A 14,125-nucleotide genomic window follows, 5' to 3' on the forward strand; every position below is an offset into this window, starting at 1 on the left:
TTCCCTTTTTAGCCACCTTCCCCGTTTTATTTTTACTCCAACAGGGATGTACAATTGTTGAAGCTCATCCATGTGATCCTTAAATGTTTGCCAAGTGTTTGTAAGTACATGAGGGAGACAGGAATAGAAGGATATGGCGATAGGGTGAGATGAAGTAAGGTGGGTGGAGGCGCATGTGGAGCACAGTTGAGCCAAATGGCCTGTTTCTGTGCTCGATATTCGATGTAACGCGGGGACCTCCTACTGCCCAGTGTCACTCTGCACTCCTTCCCTCGCAATCCCGCCCTGCCCCACTACTCCAGCACAGAGTTCACAATCTTCGGCAGTAATGCCCCTGCGCTCTCCTGAACCCCTCATAAGCCTCTTTGCACCCTACGCCACTGTGGATGACCTTGCTCCCCAACACACACACCTGTGCTGAAATGGCAAAGAAAGAAAGGCATTTATATAATGCCTTTCATGACCACCGGATGTCTCAAAGTGTTTTACAGCTAATGAAGTACTTTTTGGAGTCCCGCCACTGTTGTAATGTGGTAAACGTAGCAGCCAACTTGTGCACAGCAAGCTCCCACAAACAGCAATGTGATAATGACCAGATAATCTGTTTTAGTGATGTTGATTGAGGGATAAATATTGGCCAGGACACCGGGGTTAACTCCCCTGCCCTTCTTCCAAATAGCGTCCACTTGAGTGAGCAGACGGGGCCTCGGTTTAACGTCTCATCCAAAAGACAGCACCTCCGCGCAGCGCTTCCTCAGCACTACACTGGCATGTCAGCCTAGATTTTTGTGCTCAAGTGCCTGGAGTGGGACTTAAACCCAGGACCTTCTGACTCAGAGGCGAGTGTGCTGCCCACTGAGCCACAGCTGACAGTGGGGGAGACAGGGAAGGCCCGGTCCGGCTCGGCGCCTGCGCTGTGGCGCCCCAGCACGTTCCGTTTCCCCCAGCGACCCTGCCCGCGCCGCGCAGGCGCCCGACAGCCGCGGGACCGTCCCGCGCAGGCGCACCGGGCAAATGCTGCCGGCGGCCCGCGCACGCGCGGTGTCAGGCGACGCGGAGCGATTTGGCGGCCCCCACAGAGCGGGACCTGTCGGGATTTGCATCCGTCCGGAAGAGCGCTCGCCGTGCGGCGCCCCCACCGCAGCAGCAGCCTGTCCACGCCACATCTGGGGGCTTGGGGCCCCTCCGACCCGGAGCCGCCATGGAGACGGTGGGAGCTGCGCAGCGCCGAGGCTGATCCGTGCGAGGGAGCGAGGGGGCGCGGGGCCCAGTGCCCCGGGACACACCGGAGCCTGGAGCACGCAGCGCGGCCCGGCCCGGCCCGCAGCGGCACACACACACACACAGACAAGCAGGCCCCAGTGCACCGGGACATACCCGGACCCGCAGCAAACCGACCAGGACACACAAATGCAGGTACACCGAGTTGCTGCACAGCACGGCGGGATATACTAACTACTGGCTGGCATACTGGCATATACTAATGCTGCTGCACTGAGCTGGTGCACACTGCACTGAGGTACACAAATGCATGCATAAAGAGCTGGCGCAGAATATACCGAGATAGACGAATGCAATATACTGGGATATGCAAGTGCTGTTAGAAACAGCTGGTGCAGAATATCCTGGATTATACTTTTATACACCTACAGAGCTGCTATCAAATGCACTGTGATATACTAATCCATACATGCAGAGATTATATCACAGATAAACTAATGCAAGTGTACAGAATAAATGGAGATTAGTAATACATTTATGGAGAAATAGTGCACAATGTACTGGTGTATGTAGAAATACAGGTATAGTTGCAGGTCCTGAATATACGGAGATATACTAATGAAGATATCCAGAGCTGACGCAAATACACTATATTACTACAGGTACAGAACTGGCATGGAAATCTTGAGATATATTCATGCAGGTAAACTGAGCTGGCACAGTATATACTCTGGTGTCCTGATGTCGAACAGGCCCAGAAGTGCCTACATGTAATGATGCAGGTATATACAACCCTAACAAGTATGGGGAACCAGTGTAGGATAAACCAGCACATCGTTATAGAGCTGGTGCAGAATATAGCAATTAAAGTACATGGAGTGTTGCATGATATAGTTATGCAGAACCAGTGCAGAATATGCCAGAAAATACTCAATCAACTGTGAAGAACCATCATATACCAAGATGCAATAGTGGAGGATACAGAGCTGATAGAAAATATACCAGGATATGCCAGTAGAATTATATAGAGTCATCACAGATTTTGGCCTAGTAGATACAGTACAGGTGCAGAATATCCTTGGATTATGGTATGGAGATAATATACTGGGATCCACTAATTTATAGATCCAGACTCAATATTGGGCAATATATACTAATGAAAAAAGCAAAATACTGCAGATGCTGGGATCTGAAATAAAAACAGAAAATGCAGGAAATACTTAGCAGGTCAGGCAGCGTCTGTGGAGAGAGAAACCAAGTTAATGTTTCAGGTCAATGACCCTTCATTAGTTCTGATAAAGGGTCATCGACCTGAAACGTTAACTCTGTTTCTCTCCACAGATGCTGCCTGACGTGCTGAGTATTTCCAGCATTTTTTGTTTTTATATACTAATGAAGGTTTACAGAGCTGGTGCAGAATACAATGAGATATAATGCAAATATATAAAGCTTATGTAGGATAGCCCAAGACATTATCAATACACATATGCAGAACCATTGCAGAATTTGGCAGAGCTTGTTCAGATTAGCCATGATCTTATTGAATGGCGGAGCAGGCTCGAGGGGCCGAATGGCCGACTCCTCCTATTTCTTATGTTCTTATGTGATATGCCTGATATGACCATAAGAAAAGAGGCAGTTAGAGGCTGGTCCATCTAACATAGTGCAATCTATACGCACCATCAATCCAGTCTCTTCCTCAGTCATGCAACCTCCTGGGAGAGGCAAAAAATAAACACAGCTTTTCTAATGCAGCTTTACCTTGTATATTGAATATACAAGGATATACAAAGCAGGCATGGAATATGGTGGTATATACTGATGCAGCTGTACAGAGCCAGTGCAGAAATAGATAGGATGTAGTGATGGAGGTAGTGCTGAATATACTGGGATATAACACAACCAGTGCACAATTAAATAACATACAGTAATTTAAGAACACAGTGCTGGTGCAGAATGTGACGCATGTATGCAGAGCCAGTGTGGAATATGTAGTCATGTCATTCTCTTAAATGGATGAGGTAGCAGCATAGCAAGACTATGGGAGAGGGAGGTCTAATAATAGTCCCATTTTTGAAAAAAAGAGCACCTTGTATTTACATAGAAAAGAAACATAGAAAATAGGTGCAGGAGCAGGCCATTTGGCCCTTCTAGCCTGCACCGCCATTCAATGAGTTCATGGCTGAACATGCCATTTCAGTACCCCATTCCTGCTTTCTCACCATACCCCTTGATCCCCTTAGTAGTAAGGACTACATCTAACTCCTTTTTGAATATATTTAGTGAATTGGCCTCAACTTTCTGTGGTAGAGAATTCCACAGGTTCACCACTCTCTGGGTGAAGAAGTTCCTCCTCATCTCGGTCCTAAATGGCGTACCCCTTATCCTTAGACTGTGACCCCTGGTTCTGGACTTCCCCAACATTGGGAACATTCTTCCTGCATCTAACCTGTCTAAACCCATCAGAATTTTAAACATTTCTATGAGGTCCCCTCTCATTCTTCTGAACTCCAGTGAATACAAGCCCAGTTGATCCAGTCTTTCTTGCTAGGTCAGTCCCGCCATCCCGGGAATCAGTCTGGTGAACCTTCGCTGCACTCCCTCAATAGCAAGAATGCCCTTCCTCAGGTTAGGAGACCAAAACTGTACACAATACTCCAGGTGTGGCTTCACCAAGGCCCTGTACAACTGTAGCAACACCTCCCTGCCCCTGTACTCAAATCCCCTCGCTATGAAGGCCAACATGCCATTTGCTTTCTTAACCGCCTGCTGCACCTGCATGCCAACCTTCAATGACTGATGTACCATGACACCCAGGTCTCGTTGCACCTCCCCTTTTCCTAATCTGTCACCATTCAGATAATAGTCTGTCTCTCTGTTTTTACCACCAAAGTGGATAACCTCACATTTATCCACATTATACTTCATCTGCCATGCATTTGCCCACTCACCTAACCTATCCAAGTCGCTCTGCAGCCTCATAGCATCCTCCTCGCAGCTCACACTGCCACCTAACTTAGTGTCATCCGCAAATTTGGAGATACTACATTTAATCCCCTCGTCTAAATCATTAATGTACAGTGTAAACAGCTGAGGCCCCAGCACAGAACCTTGCGGTACCCTACTAGTCACCGCCTGCCATTCTGAAAAGTACCCATTTACTCCTACTCTTTGCTTCCTGTCTGACAACCAGTTCTCAATCCATGTCAGCACACTACCCCCAATCCCATGTGCTTTAACTTTGCACATTAATCTCTTGTGTGGGACCTTGTCAAAAGCCTTCTGAAAGTCCAAATATACCATATCAGCTGGTTCTCCCTTGTCCACTCTACTGGAAACATCCTCAAAAAATTCTAGAAGATTTGTCAAGCATGATTTCGCTTTCACAAATCCATGCTGACTTGGACCTATCATGTCACCTCTTTCCAAATACGCTGCTATGACATCCTTAATAATTGATTCCATCATCTTACCCACTACCGATGTCAGGCTGACCGGTCTATAATTCCCTGTTTTCTCTCTTCCCTCCTTTTTTTAAAAAGTGGTGTTACATTGGCTACCCTCCACTCGATAGGAACTGATCCAGAGTCAATGGAATGTTGGAAAATGACTGTTAATGCATCCGCTATTTCCAAGGCCATCTCCTTAAGTACTCTGGGATGCAGTCCATCAGGCCCTGGGGATTTATCGGCCTTCAATCCCATTAATTTCCCCAACACAAATTCCCGACTAATAAGGATTTCCCTCAGTTCCTCCTCCTTACTAGACCCTCTGACCCCTCTTATATCCGGAAAGTTGTTAATGTCCTCCTTAGTGAATACCGAACCAAAGTACTTGTTTAATTGGTCCGCCATTTCTTTGTTCCCTGTTATGACTTCCCCTGATTCTGACTGCAGGGGACCTACGTTTGTTTTTACTAACCTTTTTCTCTTTACATATCTATAGAAACTTTTGCAATCCCTCTTAATGTTCCCTGCAAGCTTCTTCTCGTACTCCATTTTCCCTGCCCTAATCAAACCCTTTGTCCTCCTCTGCTGAGTTCTAAATTTCTCCCAGTCTCCAGGTTCACTGCTATTTCTGGCCAATTTGTATGCCACTTCCTTAGCTTTAATACTATCCCTGATTTCCCTTGATAGCCACGGTTGAGCCACCTTCCCTTTTTTATTTTTACGACAGACAGGAATGTACAGTTCTTGTAGTTCATCCATGCTGTCTCTAAATGTCTGCCATTGCCCATCCACAGTCAACCCCTTAAGTATCATTCGCCAATCAATCCTAGCCAATTCACGCCTCATACCTTCAAAGTTACCCTTCTTTAAGTTCTGGACCTTGGTCTCTGAATTAACTGTTTCATTCTCCATCTTAATGCAGAATTCCACCATATTATGGTCACACTTCCCGAAGGGGCCTCGCACAACTGGATTGCTAATTAATCCTCTCTCATTACACAACACCCAGTCTAAGATGGCCTCCCCCCTAGTTGGTTCCTCGACATATCGTCTAGAAAACCATCCCTTACGCACTCCAGGAAATCCTCCTCCACCGTATTGCTTCCAGTTTGGTTAGCCCAATCTATGTGCATATTAAGTTGAAGAGTGATTCCAGCAGGAGGTGGGAAATGGTTGTGGAGAAGGGTGTTGTGGAAGAGTGGGGAGGGTCTGTGATCTGCAAGCAATGAGAATGTAGTTGGATCGGATGGCAGAATTGGAACTGTGTGGCACCAATGGAGTGGAGGGAGAGTTTGTAAAGAAAGAAAGACTTGGATTTATATAGCGCCTTTCACAACCACCGGAAGTCTCAAAGCGCTTTACAGTCAATAAAGTAGTTTTTAAAGTGTAGTCACCATTGTAAGGTAGAAAATGCAGCAGCCGATTTGTGCACAGCAAGCTCCCACAAACAGCAATGTGATAATGACCAGATAATCTGTTTTTTGTTATGTTAATTGAGGGATAAATATTGGCCAGGGATAGCTCCTCTTCGAAATAGTGTCATGGAATCTTTTACGTCCACTTGAGAGAGCAGACAGGGCCTCGGTTTAATGTCTCATCCGAAAGAAGGCATCTCGGGCAGTGCCGCACGCCCTTAGCACCGCACTGGAGTGTCAGCCTAGATTTTTTGTGCTCAAGTCCCTGGAGAAGGACTTGAACCCATAACCTTCTGACTCTGAGGTGAGAGTGCTGCTCACTGAGCCACAGCTGACACAGGTAAAGCATTGGATGATGTCTTGGAAAGTGATAAGGTCTGATAAGGTGTGTGATAGTATTTGGGAGAGAGGGAGCACAGCAGTGGGAAGGTTATTAAATGATTGTGTAATATATTTATTACGTTGCGCTCTGTGCAAGAACTGAGGGGGAGGGGAAGAGTGGGGAAGCATTGGAGAGGAGAGGATTGTGCCCGAGAGCAGAGGAGCTGATCTAACGGTGTTTAGGACTTGGAGCCCTGAGGGCTGAGAAGAGGAGAGGCATGCTTTTAGAAGTGGGCGTAATCTGAAAACAGCTGGCAATAGCCAGGGTTGGAGAGATGATGACGAGAAGGAGTGAATGTGGAGGGGGAATGTATTCATATTGAGCAACAGAGTGGAGAGACAGCAGGGCTGAGAAGATGCATAGAAAGTGAAGTGAAGTGGAGAAAGAGAAAAATTTGTGTGTTTCTCGAGAGCCAGGCTCGGGTAACGGAGTCTGTGCATGCTGAGAATATTGGCTTTGATTTGCCAGTCACAGTTGTTGTTTCCTATTTGAAATTGTTTCCCCACGATCTCTCTCTTTGCACGTTCCTTCATGCCATGTTGCCCAACAGCTGAGGTGGGGAGCTGGACCACCATCATCATCACTGAGATTGGCCTGTGGGAAATGTCTCTCTCTCTCTCTCTCTCCCTGCCCCCCCCCCCCCCCCCATCTCTTTGAAGCTCAACTGAAATAAAAGGCCTAAAGCTCCTCCTTTAATGAAATATGGAAAATTACTATTTTTCTTTGTAATCTACACAGTGTTAAGGAAATTGAAGGAAGGCGTAAATTTTGAGAATGTGACTTAATTGATGGGTTAACTGTGGAGAAAAACACACATTCTTCAGTTTTTTTTTGAGGAATTTAAGGGTCCTGATTGGCTTCTTCCTGACTTCCCCTTCAGTAGTCTTGTGGCCCACGCTGTGTGTGCTGCGTCTACCACTGAAAACAATGCTTTATCTGATCATTCTCTCTAGGTTTAAAAACAAGGTTAATACTACTTGCATGAATGACACGCAGAATAATGTAAACCTATGGTCAATTACCTGGCACTAAGGGATTTGGATATTGAACAGTACATCCCTAGAAATGCGTTCTAAACTGGAGTCTGATCAAGGGATTTTGGTGATTTATATGTACTACAGTAGATTCCTTGGAGTTAGTTACAGGCTGGAATGAGCGGCTTAGGTTGCTGTGTTAATTGATCTCAGCTAGGACAATAATGCTGCCATCAAAGCGTGTCTGGGGTAGGGAAGGGAAGGATCAGCCAGGAATCCTGCTCCAAAGTGCGTGCGCCCAATCAGACTCCCAGAACAAGTGCTCTACTCGGAGCTCCGACACGGCAAGCGAGTCCCAGGTGGGTAGAGAACACGCTTCAAGGACACCCTCAAAGCCTCCTTGAAGAAGTGCAACATCCCCAACAACACCCTGGGATATCCCTGGCCCAAGATCGCTCAAAGTGGTGGAGAAGCATCCGGGAAGGCGCCGAACACCTCAAGTTTCTTCGCTGGGAGCACGTAGAAGCCAAGTACAAACAGTGACAACCCAAGCATCCCACCCACCCGTCCCTTCAACCACCACCTGCCTCATCTGTGACAGAGTCTGTAGATTGCGCATTGGTCTCATCAGTCACCTGAGAACTTAGTGTGGAAGCAAGTCATCCTCGACTCCAGGGACTGCCTAAGAAGAAGAAAACATCAGATGCAAACTCATCCATGAAGCCCCCATTGCATCTTTAAGGGAAATTAGTATAAATATTTATTTGAAACAGGGAAAGTTACAGGACTATGGGAAGAGAGCGCAGGGCCGTGGAATTAGTTTTGGATTATTCTAGCAAAGAGGCGGAAAAGAGAAGGTGAGCTGAAATGGCGGCCTCCTATGGCAGTGCTGCACCTGACCACTCTGGACCGGATGAACTGGGAAGGGGGGTGACTACTTCTTTCACGTGCAAATGGGTGATAAATCGAGGATCACCTGGGCTAGTACCACAACTACCCTGCTGAAGCTGTTTTTATGCTGTTGCTACTGATTTCGTTCAGACTCCAGACGAGCAATGTTTGTGAGTCGGTTCCAGCGTGTACACTGCTAAATCCAGCTCTGCTGTTGTGACAGACTTGTAGACACATGAACTATTGGGTCTATGGTTCTGCAGTTGGGATAAGGGAATTGGATTTAGTCATATAACTGCCAGCAGCTGGCCGGTGGACACTGGTGTCTCTGAATCCAAACTAAAAGTGCCGGTGTGTCAATGTGACTTTAGACACTAAATCCACCAAGAACCAGTGTGCTGTGACCCTTTTTTTAAAACTCAGTCAGAATCTTGGAAAAGACTGGTTAAGGGTTCATAAGAACATAAGAACATAAGAATTAGGAACAGGAGTAGGCCATCTAGCCCCTCGAGCCTGCTCCGCCATTCAACAAGATCATGACTGATCTGGCCGTGGACTCAGCTCCACTTACCCGCCCGCTCCCCATAACCCTTAATTCCCTTATTGGTTAAAAATCTATCTCTGTGATTTGAATACATTCAATGAGCTAGCCTCAACTGCTTCCTTGGGCAGATAATTCCACAGATTCACAACCCTCTGGGAGAAGAAATTCCTCCTCAACTCGGTTTAAAATTGGCTCCCTCGTATTTTGAGGCTGTGCCCCCTAGTTCTAGTCTCCCTGACCAGTGGAAACAACCTCTCTGCCTCTATCTTGTCTGTCCCTTTCATTATTTTAAATGTTTCTATAAGATCACCCCTCATTCTTCTGAACTCCGAGTAAAGACCCAGTCTACTCAATCTATCATCATAAGGTAACCCCCTCATCTCCGGAATCAGTTTAGTGAATCGTCTCTGTACCCCCTCCAAAGCTAGTATATCTTCCTTAAGTAAGGTGACCAAAACTGCACGCAGTACTCCAGGTGCGGCCTCACCAATACCTTGTACAGTTGCAGCAGGACCTCCCTGCTTTTGTACTCCATCCCTCTTGTATGAAGGCCAACATTCCATTCGCCTTCCTGATTACCTGCTGTACCTGCAAACTAACTTTTTGGGATTCATGCACAAGGACCCCCAGGTCCCTCTGCACCGCAGCATGTTGTAATTTCTCCCCATTCAAATAATAATCCCTTTTACTGTTTTTTTTCTTTCCCAAGGTGGATGACCTCACATTTTCCGACATTGTATTCCATCTGCCAAACCTTAGCCCATTCGCTTAACCTATCTAAATCTCTTTGCAGCCTCTCTGTGTCCTCTACACAACCCGCTTTCCCACTAATCTTTGTGTCATCTGCAAATTTTGTTACACTACACTCAGTCCCCTCTTCCAGGTCATCTATGTATATTGTAAACAGTTGTGGTCCCAACACCGATCCCTGTGGCACACCACTAACCACCGATTTCCAACCCGAAAAGGACCCATTTATCCCGACTCTTAGCCAGCCAATTCTCTATCCATGCTAATACATTTCCTCTGACTCCGCGTACCTTTATCTTCTGCAGTAACCTTTTGTGTGGCACCCTATCGAATGCCTTTTGAAAATCTAAATACACCACATCCATCGACACACCTCTATCCACCATGCTCGTTATATCCTCAAAGAATTCCAGTAAATTAGTTAAACATGATTTCCCCTTCATGAATCCATGTTGCGTCTGCTTGATTGTACTATTCCTATCTAGATGTCCCGCTAATTCTTCCTTAATGATAGCTTCAAGCATTTTCCCCACTACAGATGTTAAACTAACCGGCCTATAGTTACTTGCCTTTTGTCTGTCCCCTTTTTTAAACAGAGGCGTTACATTAGCTGCTTTCCAATCCGCTGGTACCTCCCCAGAGTCCAGAGAATTTTGGTAGATTATAACGAATGCATCTGCTATAACTTCCGCCATCTCTTTTTGTACCCTGGGATGCATTTCATCAGGACCAGGGGACTTGTCTACCTTGAGTCCCATTAGCCTGTCCAGCACTACCTCCCTAGTGATAGTGATTGTCCTGTGACCAGCAATTTTTGGCATGGTTTTGTGTCTTCCACTGTGAAGACCGAAGCAAAATAATTGTTTAAGGTCTCAGCCATTTCCACATTTCCCATTATTAAATCCCCCTTCTCATCTTCTAAGGGACCAACATTTATTTTAGTCACTCTTTTCCGTTTTATATATCGGTAAAAGCTTTTACTATCTGTTTTTATGTTTTGCGCAAGTTTACTTTCGTAATTTATCTTTCCTTTATTGCTTTCTTAGTCATTCTTTGCTGTCGTTTAAAATTTTCCCAATCTTTTAGTTTCCCACTTGGCCACCTTATGCGCATTGGTTTTTAATTTGATACTCTCCTTTATTTCCTTGGTTATCCATGGCTGGTTATCCCTTCTCTTACCGGCCTTCTTTTTCACTGGAATATATTTTTATTGAGCACAATGAAAGAGCTCCTTAAAAGTCCTCCACTGTTCCTCAATTGTGCCACCGTTTAGTCTGTGTTTCCAGTCTACTTTAGCCAACTCTGCCCTCATCCCCTTTGTTTAAGCATAGTACGCTCGTTTGAGACACTACTTCCTCACCCTCAATCTGTATTACAAATTCAACCATGCTGTGATCACTCATTCCGAGAGGATCTTTTACTAGGAGATCGTTTATTATTCCTGTCTCATTACACAGGACCAGATCTAAGATAGCTTGCTCCCTTGTAGGTTCTGCAACATGCTGTTCTAAGAAACAATCCCGTATGCATTCTATGAATTCCTCCTCAAGGCTACCCCGTGCGATTTGATTTGACCAGTCGATATGTAGGTTAAAATCCCCCATGATTACTGCCGTTCCTTTTTCACATGCCTCCATTATTCCCTTGATTATTGTCCGCCCCACCGTGAAGTTATTATTTGGGGGCCTATAAACTACGCCCACCAGTGACTTTTTCCCCTTACTAGCTCTAATCTCCACCCACAATGATTCAACATTTTGTTTATTAGAGCCAATATCACCTCTCACAACTGCCCTGATATCATCCTTTATTAACAGAGCTAACCCACCTCCTTTCCCTTGTCTATCTTTCCGAATTGTCAGATACCCCTGTATGTTTAATTCCCAGTCTTGACCACCCTGCAACCACATTTCTGTAATGGGCACCAAATCATACCCATTTGTAATGATTTGTGCCGTCAACTCATTTACTTTATTTCGAATGCTGCGTGCGTTTAGGTATAGTTTTAATACTAGTTTTTAAACCATGATTTTTAGTTTTGACACCTGCAGCCCCTTTATATTCATACATACTGTCCCATCCTATCACCTTGTGGTTTACACTTACCCCAGTGCTACTCTGCTCTGTTCCTCCTGCCTTTTGCATTCTTTCTTGGGGTCCTGTTCATCTGAGCTCTCACCCACTCTAACTAGCTCAGAGCCCTCTCCTCTGAGTTCCGAATATTCCTCGCATTGAGGCACCGAGCTTTCATGCTTGCCTTTTTATTACACTTTGACCCTTTAGAATTTTGCTGTACAGTGGCCCTTTTTGTTTTTTGCCTTGGGTTTTTCTGCCCTCCACGTTTACTCATCTCCTTTCTGTCTTTTGCTTCTGTCTCCATTTTGTTTCCCTTTGTCTCCCTGCATTGGTTCCCATCCCCCTGCCATATTAGTTTAATTCCTCCCCAGCACTAGCAAACACTCCCCCTAGGGCATTGGTTCCGGTCCTGCCCAGGTGCAGACCGTCCAGTTTGTACTGGTCCCACATCCCCCAGAATCGGTTCCAATGCCCCAGGAATTTGAATCCCTCCCTGCTGCACCACTGCTCAAGCCGCGTATTCATCTGAGCTATCTTGCGATTCCTACTCTGACTCGCACGTGGCACTGGTAGCAATCCTGAGATTACTACTTTTGAGGTTCTACTTTTTAATTTAGCTTTAGATGTGAACCCTTCATCGGAACTGGAAGTTGAACCCCTTAATAGGACTGAACAAAAGAGTCAGTGTCAGAGAACAGCTACAACAACTTGCATTTATATAGCACCTTTAATGTAGCAAAACGTCCCATAAGAACATAAGAATTAGGAGCAGGAATAGCCCATATGGCCCCTCGAGCCTGCTCCGCCATTCAGTATGATCGTGGCTGATCTTCGACCTCAACTCCACTTTCTCGCCCGATCCCCATATCTCTTGATTCCCCTCAGCCTTGAATATACTCAAAAGATTCATTATCCATAGCCCTTTGGGGTAGAAAATTCCAAAGATTTGTAACCCTCTGAGTGAAGAAATTCTTCCTCATCTCAGTCTTAAATGGTCGACCCCTTATACTGGGACTATGCCCTCTAGTCCTAGACTCTCCAGCCAGGGGAAACAACCTCTCAGCATCAACCCTGTCAGTCCCCCTCAGAATCTTGTCTGTTTCAATGAGATTACCTCTCATTCTTCTAAACTCCAAACAGTATGGGCCCAAGGTGCTTCAGATGAGCATTATCAAACAAAGTTTGACATCTAGCCACATAAGGAGATATTAGGTCAGGTGACCAAAAACTTAGTCAAAGAGGTAGGTTTTAAGGAGCATCTTAAACGAGGAGAGAGAGGTAGAGAGATTTGGGGAGGGAATTCCAGAGCTTGGGGGCCAAGGCAGCTGAAGACACAGTCACCAATAGTGGAGCATTGAAAATCAGGGATGCACAAGAGGCCAGAATTGGAGGAGCGCAGAGACATGGGGATATGGAAACAAGATTAAGTGTTCGAGATTTGGATCGGAGAGCAGAAGAAACCTTTTTACACCGACGATGGTGAGCTGTGAAATGCACGACCAATGTTAGTGATTGAAGACACCGTGTCAACGTTTAAGAATTGTTTTGATGGATGGTTGAAGGAAAAGGGGAGCAGGTGAGGGACATGGGATTAGGACTGACTGTGGCAACAAATACCAATGCAGACTGCTTGGCCAAACGGCCTATTTCCATGTTGTAATTTCTATGTAATTCTACCTAACTCCCCATTATGACGGGCATCAGCATCCTTGATACTTGATTTCTATCTCCTTTTCTGCCCGTATTCTAACTCGCACCAAGTCCCGTTCACCCATTACCCTGTGCTTGTTGACCTACATTGGCTCCCAATCCGCCACTGCCTCAATTAAAACATTTTCATCCTTGTTTTCAAATTCCTCCATGGCCTTGTACCTCCTTATCTTTGTAACCTCCTCCCGCACTGCCGCCCTCCAAGATCTCTGCGCTCCTCCAACTCTGGCCTCTTGTGTATCTCTGATTTTCATTATTCCACCATTGGTGCCCGTGCCTTCAGTTGTCTAGGCTTTAGGCTCTGTAATTCCCTCCCGATACCTCTCTGCCTCACTACCTCTCCTCCTTGTAGTCGCTCCTTAAAACCTTTCTCTGACCATGCTTTTGATTATCTGTCCTAATATCATCATCTGAGGCTCGGTGGCACATGGTGTTTGACAACGCTCCTGTGAAGTGTTTTAGGATGTTTTACTTACATTAAAGGCGCTGTATAAGTGCAATTTGTTGTTGAGATCCATCCCCAAAATGGCAACCTTTCTACACCTCCCCAGATGCGACGGGATACATTGTGCTTCTCCAGCATCCCCTGTTTCTTCAAAAGTGGAGAAATAGCTGATTTCTAAAATTGCGAAAGCCATTGGGCTAGACTTTCCACTTCACATCGCCCATATATCGCCCAAAACGGACCTCTATCGCCCATTTTGACCAAAAAG

General features: G+C 45.8%; 1 protein-coding gene across 1 annotated transcript in view; it reads left to right on the forward strand.

Moving 5' to 3' along the window:
• Positions 1-1,064: 1,064 nt before the first annotated feature.
• map3k3 (mitogen-activated protein kinase kinase kinase 3) overlaps positions 1,065-14,125 on the forward strand; it is a 170,075-nt gene continuing 157,014 nt past the window's right edge. Inside the window, exon 1 of the mRNA XM_070864088.1 lies at positions 1,065-1,416. The gene's annotated coding sequence lies outside the window, so the exon portion shown is untranslated. The remainder of the gene's footprint in view (positions 1,417-14,125) is intronic.

The sequence above is a fragment of the Pristiophorus japonicus genome, chromosome 21, assembly GCF_044704955.1.
Source record: "Pristiophorus japonicus isolate sPriJap1 chromosome 21, sPriJap1.hap1, whole genome shotgun sequence".
Lineage (NCBI taxonomy): Eukaryota > Metazoa > Chordata > Chondrichthyes > Pristiophoridae > Pristiophorus > Pristiophorus japonicus.